Consider the following 7,590-nt stretch of genomic DNA (forward strand, 5'->3'; position numbering starts at 1 on the left):
CATCTTCAGAAGGTTCCAAAAGTGCTATATGAGTGCCATCAACAATACCTATTTGTAAGCCAAATTTGTCCATGAATTCAGCTTGAACGAGCCTCACTTTGTGGAAACTTTATCCATCGAGGAGCAATTTGTTGTAAAGCATTGCCAACTTTTGTAACTATCTTACTCATTGTTTGTTGACCCATGGCGATGTTATAATCAGTCCAATACCGATATGAACCTGTAGCAAAAAATCGCAAAAAGTGATGCCAAAAATTGGATGTACTATAAAACCATTGGTTCTCGTTTGAAATTAAACTACAAAAACATAAGCTCAAACATTATACTTTCTTCGCAATCTCAGTTAAGTAGTTCAGATAAAAAACGTAAAATTGATGTAATAGACAAATATGCATGGTCAAAAGACAACTGTTTGTGAACCAAACCTTATCGAAACCGTCTACTTCAACGCAATTTGCTGAGGAACCGTTAACGCCAACCAAAATTAAGTGTCAGCAGTGAATTTTCACCAACAACCCCAAGTTTGAATATTTTCCTTCACCGGGCGAAGTCTGTGAAGAGGAAGACATATTTTCTGGACAAAGACTGAAAACAACTCTATCGCTTATTGAAAGCAAAAGTCGTTTTTATCTTGGACTTCCACCTGACGTTTATAAATTAGTGCATATATTGAGCCAATGTCAGATGTTTCCTATGGATACCTCCTAATTAAGATTGCTGGTGTCATGCAAGAACTTATTTTTTATTTTTTATGGTTATGGGCAAGAGAGGTTTTAAACATGTAGCAGCATTATTAGAAGAGAAAGGTTGTACTTTAATAAGACCTCCTAGTTTGCTTGAAGGTCGAGAACTTACTAAAGCGGACGTAAGGAAGAACAAAAATATTCGCTAAGGGTTCATATTGAAAGAGTTATCCGTAGGTTGAGAGAATTTGCTATGAAGGATCCTCATGCTGTTATTAATTCTCAATTGTTGTATTTATTAGATTGCATTGTTCTTCTTTGCACATCCATTAAATTTAGTAGTATAAGCCGGTTACTTAGCAGAAATAAAAGAAACTCACCAACCGGTAGCAGATTTTTTTTAAAAGAAGTCTGCAGTCTGCCGCTAAGTTGAAAGCAATGAAGGTGCAAATGAGTTCTCCCGAACATAACTTAAAACAAGATATGCCTTTTCGGTGAAATTCTACATACGATATGTTTCGTAGAATTCTTGAAATTAAAGATGCTTTATTTTTCACATTAACCATTGTAGATTTCGAAAAACAGCAGTTAATTCCGCCAGACTGGACCATTATAGAAACCTTTAAGCAGAATGTTGCTGCGCCATTGCAGTGATATCAAAAAAGGCGATTTACCCTCAGACGTTTCAAAAATGCTCTTAAGAATGAATTAAGTACTTTGCAAGAGTTTTCTCAAAACAGAAGATAATTTAGTTATCGCCCAAGCCACAGATTAGTTGCAACAATTCTGTTAGATGAAACTAGAGGTTTTTGCAGTGTTTTCCTTCCTTTGTTAAGCCTTCACAAGAGGATCCTGTACTTTTAATTCTCGATGGCCACCTTTCACATACAAAAAACCTAAGTGTCATTGAAAAAGCCAGAAGTAATTTTGTGGCCATTTTATGTCTACCGCCACACACCACTCACAAGCTTCAGCTGTTAGACGTGTGTTTTACGTCACTATCACGATAAAGCATTGGAAAAATGGCTTACTAATCTCCCGGGAAGTGTTGTAACGTTTTACAAATTTCACAATTCTACAACGAGTCTTATATGTAGGCCTGCACACCACTAAACGCAAGTAACGGATTCAAGAAGACTGGAATTTTCCCGTAGAACCCCGATGTTTTCACTGACATTGATTTCGGAACTGCTGAAGTGACTGAGCAAAACGAACCTCAAAATGACAATGTCCACGAGGAAAATGATGCGGTCCATGAACAAAATGAAGAAGTTAATGATGGAAAGAAGTAATGAGGTCCATGCGCAGAATTATGAGGCCAATGAAAAAAGTAGTGGAAGCAACGAGCAAAATGACGCCTTACCAATAAGTGCTACGCAATCCTTAGCTTCGGTTAATGAACCATCGACTTCGAGGGCATCAAGTGGTTTTAACATTCTGCGAAGTGATACTTATTAGTAGCTTAAAACCAAGGAAGTCTGGACACAGTAGTTTTGACAAGTACTCCGATAAAGATGAATTGTTAGAGGAAAAAGCAGGTCGAAAGAAGAGCTTTAAAGAACAAGAATACATTACCAGGAAAAAGAATTCCACAAGAAAAAAAAATAAAAGGTGAAGTGTGACAAAATATAGGAATAACAAAAGAAGAAAACAGGACAAAAATGAAAGAGGTATCTTCGGAGGAATTCGAAGTGGAAGACGATACAGAATGTTTTATTTGTACCAAAACATTTCTACAGTCTCATTCAGGAGAAGGGTGGGTGCAGTGTTCAATATGCTATCGTTGGGCACATGATGGGTGTACGGGAATCGATGAAAACAAATGTGATCTATTGCATTGATAATGCCTAGGTGAAGAAAGTGCGTAAACAGTTAGTAGATAACTTGTGATGTCAAGTTGTTTGGCGTTTAAATTCGGATTTTTTTGTATTTTGTCGTTTTTTGATATTTTTTTAGCTGTCTTATTATATGGCAGTTTATTTTTACTAAATGTCATTTGGTTTAGCTGAATGAAGTAGTTTTGGTTCTTTTATTACGAAAAAAAATAACTAAAATGCATATATAGAACAGGTAATATTTTGCCGTCTTTAAGGGATCATTTTGCAAACATCTACATTACTGCCCTCAAAAAATGCTTACAGGTTATACAAAAAATTAGTAAGGCAATATTTAAGTACAGTCTATCAACAGTCCAAAAAATACGGCGTGTCAGAACTCGCGCCTCAGAAAAAATTTTCAAATAAGACAAGATACCAGGAACATGGAAAAAATGTTTACAAAATTTTATCTATCAAAAAATTTTGACATTTGACATTTTTTATGTCTATTTAATGATACTGATGATCTTGTATATGTTTTTGTCAATAAAAGCCACAAATGAGATTAAACAGAGTCACAATTTAGGATATAACCAACCTTGTTTCCTCTTCTATCTATAAAGTAAATACTTTGAGTAAAAGTAGGCTCTTCAGCGAGTAGAATTTTGTTGAAGAATTTCCTACGTTTTTGAAGCATTAGCATTTACTTCATTTTTACTCATACCACCCATTATGCGAGTTCTCGTACGAGAAGTCGTAAGAGTTCTTTCGCGAGGCGGTATGAAAATATTTACATACATAGAAAGATTTCTCGCATTACCTATCGGTTTCGAGAACTCTCACGAGAACTTTGCAATTAGAACTGTATCTATTTTTCATACGAGTTTACACATTTTATTATGTTCATGTCATTTATTTATTTCTTGGAAATAAAGGGTAGTATTATTATTATTTTCTTGGAGTTACTTAGGATTTATACGTTCTTTATTGTATTTAAACATGTTCAAGTTGTAACTTTTGTATAGATTAAATAGAGTTTTATATAAATTATATTATAAAACATTTTGTTTTTTTTTCTGTTACGTCTTTAGATATTTAAGAGGTTGTTGTCTGTATTTTGTAGTATTTACAATCATTTTAATAACAGAATTTATTAGAATGATTGTTAAATACGCGGAGACACAATGGCTGGTCTTCAACATAATAAGTAAGACTAACTCTTTATTCTTATAAATAATGCTTGTCTACATGTTATGATGATTGCCGGAAGTAACTTTTTGGAATAGCATGAGTCAACTCAAGCTTTAATGAAGACTGCAAGTGCAGGTGTTGCTTTTATTCCACTGTCTTGTGACTCTAGTACGTCGTTTACACAAAAAAAACTGTGAACAACGTTCCCATTGCAATGCAAACTGCAACGGCAACTGTTGAAAAAAGTGCACGAAAGGAAACGTGGAACAAATCGTCAATTTTATTGCTCATTTTATGTTATGAGGAATTCCAAACGGAATTTAAGTCCACCACGATAAAAAATGAAAAGATCTAGAGCAAAATTGAGAAAAAGTTTAAAAAGAAGGGCTTATCCTACGAGTACACCAAAACACAAATTGCACATAAATTTAAGCAAGTTATATTAAAAAAAAAGGATAATCAAGGAGACAAAGGAACGGACGAGTTGGCATTATTGTTTGAACATTTCCACGAATTAGGTGATTTATTTGGTAGACAACCAAACAATGTCCCAGATAATCGAGAGTCGTCTTTATGTGCTTCTTAGTAATAGTGAGTTTGATCTTCCTAGAGAAAAGTCCCGTTTCGAAAAACAAATACAAATATCAAATTGACGTACAAGTGCAAGCAGTCAACCACAGCAACAACTTTCTCAGACTAACAACACCTGTCCGAGCCGCGGCAAGCAATTGGGTACAGTTTGTCTCCATGTATCCTTGGGAAGCTGTGATAAAATTTTGTCGGTCTATTTAAGAATCACCCTATATGTTAAGTACACACAGAGAAGTCACTATCTTAATTTAAGAATAATAATTGTCTTAACGTGATGTTTTTAACTTTAGACTATATTATTTTACTACAATTATTTATATTTGTATTAAAATAAAACTATTTCTTGTCTTAAGCAAAAAATAATTTCACTGATTTGTTTTACTTTAAGAAGAATTTTTTTGTTTGAAATATTTTTAGATTCTATTTAATAAAAGTGTGGTAGTTCACGCGGAAAAAGTAAGTTATCTTACTTTAAAAATTTGTATCGTCACCCCAAGTAAACAGATTTACTTCAGTCATTACAGAATTATTCATTTGAAAAAAATATCTGAATCAATTGAAACCACACACAGTTAAACCAATATTTAGTAATTTTACACTGAATATAATTTTTATTGAACCAAATAATTGGTTTTCTTGACTTTGTCGCTTGTCCTCGAGAACCGACGCATTTGGACGACTCAACTCAACTGCGCCATAAACCAGGAAGACCCAACGCAATCAACACGTTTTGTTAGGTTAAATAAAGTTGCAGTTAGTGTACAATGGAGGAATTGCTACAATCGTGGGAACTTGACGAAATTATCATTCAAAAATTTAAAGGTAAGTGTACAGTTGGTTGCCTATGTTGTATTTGTTTGTTAATAAAGTCAGTCTCCCACTAGAACTGGTACTACTGAAAGCACGCCCTTTCCCTTCCTCGATCACATGGCGTAGTCAGTAAAGTAAATTAAATAAAATGGGTGAATATCGAGGAATATCTCCAATGAGTACAGCAAGTGTAGTCTCAAAAAAAGACCAGGCAAGACAGTGTACTCAACTTCTTCATTACATCGAAGAGGAAGGATTCAAAATTTTCACGACCTTCATGTTCGAAGAAGAAAAAAATCAACTGCAGCCGCTGTTGGAGAAATTTGAAGCTTTGCCTAAGGAAAACCTGTCGTACGAACGTTATAAATTCTTCTCGTACAGAAAACAACCACAGCAAAGCCTAGAACAAATGCAAGTTAGGTGACCTAAAGGAAGAACTCATCAAATCCATGATATTATGTGGGGTTAACAGACAAACGCCAACCTGATGAGAGAAAAGCTGCAGGATGACACATTAAGTCTCGACAAAGCAATAGAATTATGCACAATTATAGAGAAACAACGACAACGTCAGCGAACGCCGTCGGTGGTAACGTAAATAAAATGATTAATAATTGTAACAAGTGTGGTAAAATTCATGCTATAAATAAATGTCCGGCATTTGGTAAAATCTATAATTGGTGTAAAAAAAGAAATCATTTTCAGTCAGTTTGTAAAAATATAAATAGTGTCCATAAAATTAAAAACGAGTCCGCAATTAAAAATAATTTCTTTGTTGGTTCAATAGAGTTAGGCGAAATACGGCAGAAACATGAACAATGGTTCACAGAATTGATAATAAAAAATAAGTTTATTAAATTTAAAATAGACACGGGAGCGCCATGGTGAATGTTTTGCCAAAACAACAAGCCGAGATTCTAGGAATCACGTCTGGCGATATCGTAAACACAAATGTGAATTAAATATGTACAATGGACAAAAATTAAATGTGCTTGGAACTTGTAAATTGTTATGTCGTAAAAAATAAATTTTGATCCCAAAATGTTTATTGTAGACTTTAAATTGGCAATTTACCTAGCCCTAAACAAGATTTGGCCTGAAGCAAAAATTCGAGGATGCCGTTTTCATTTAACACAATCTTGGTAAGTAAAAAAGCATGCTTTTAAACCGCGTTCAGACGTTAATTACAATTACAAATTTTCAGGTGGCGAAAAATACAAAACTTGGGTCTGGTTGTAGAATATAGGAAAGATACAAAGATTGGTAGATGGTTGCAACACACTTTTGGTCTGTGTCAAGTTTATCTTATCACTGCTAAACCAATAACTGAAAAAAATTGTTAAGCCCCAGAATGTATCACTCGTTTTTGGCTAAACATCTTAGTTTCGGAGATTCCCTATTCGGACATCCAAAATGCAGCACCCTCTACAAATTTCCAAATATATCCTAAGTCAAATCAGTGCTTTAGATTCTAATATTCTTTTCAAACAGATACAAAAAAATAGTATTTTGTAATATAAGACATCTGTAATAAACATATTTGAAATGTCCTCTTATTTATCTTTGCGGTTTTCAATCCCTGCTGTGAGATTAAGATTATCCGATGAACTGACCTTTTGATCCTGTGCCGAAATTACATACGACCCTTAAGGATTATGTTGACCGCGTGGCGAAATTACAACGCACCTCGAGAAGATATGGGCTCAAGTGAAGAATCATGCAAATTCATTGATGTGGGGGCATTAGCCGAATCAAAATTTTCTAGTATTGGAGAAGAGGAATGGAAGGCTGTTTGCAGTGACGTTGAAAAAGTCGAAGATGAATATCTAAATAAAGAACCTCTGGTGGAGGAAGTTCAGGAATTAATATTTACAGTCAACACAGGTGAAAGTGACGACGATAGCGGGTAGTCAAGTGAGGATGAAGACTTAGGTTGCAGTGTGATAGATTAAAATTGTAATAGTCTTCCTCCGTTAGAACCTTTTTTTTAATTTTCTCTAACGCTTGTATAGTTGTGTACATTTTTTTGGGTCAAATTTTTTACGGAATAAGATGTCTTTTTTGCAAAATCACATAATAATTAAACATTAATTTAAAGGTGCGTCCATCTTGTACTTATTACAGAAAACGAGACAGATGAAGAAACATTTCTACAATTAACAGATAAAGATATTGACGAACTACTTCCTATACTCGGATGTAGAAAAAAAAATTGCATAAAATATAATCAGTACATACTTGAGAGGGTATAATATCATATCATTGTAACTAGTCCTATAATTAAAGTCAACATTCTTATAGGCTGCTTTCGTTTTCAATTCAAGTGTTGATTGTTCTAAAGAAGAGTCCGATGTCAACAGTTATACTCTCTCTACTGGATGACACCAGTTCAAATACAAGCGGCCCAGTACGACCAAAAATGATAGTGTAAATTTAAAAGGACTTTAACTACTATTCTCAAAAAGCCACTCTAGGATAACTATATTTTATAACCAAGT

The 7,590-nt window shown here is 34.2% G+C and overlaps 1 long non-coding RNA gene across 1 annotated transcript; it reads left to right on the forward strand.

Moving 5' to 3' along the window:
- The first annotated feature begins 4,710 nt into the window (after positions 1 to 4,710).
- Positions 4,711 to 6,642, forward strand: LOC123010262. The gene is made up of 3 exons (XR_006413084.1): positions 4,711 to 5,104; positions 5,167 to 6,234; positions 6,297 to 6,642. It is a non-coding gene; the product is annotated as an uncharacterized LOC123010262 (long non-coding RNA).
- The last annotated feature ends 948 nt before the right edge of the window (positions 6,643 to 7,590 follow it).

The sequence above is a fragment of the Tribolium madens genome, unplaced genomic scaffold, assembly GCF_015345945.1.
Source record: "Tribolium madens isolate multiple individuals breed KSU strain unplaced genomic scaffold, Tmad_KSU_1.1 Scaffold_7;HRSCAF=85;Tcas5.2_LG10, whole genome shotgun sequence".
NCBI classification, from domain to species: Eukaryota; Metazoa; Arthropoda; class Insecta; order Coleoptera; family Tenebrionidae; genus Tribolium; species Tribolium madens.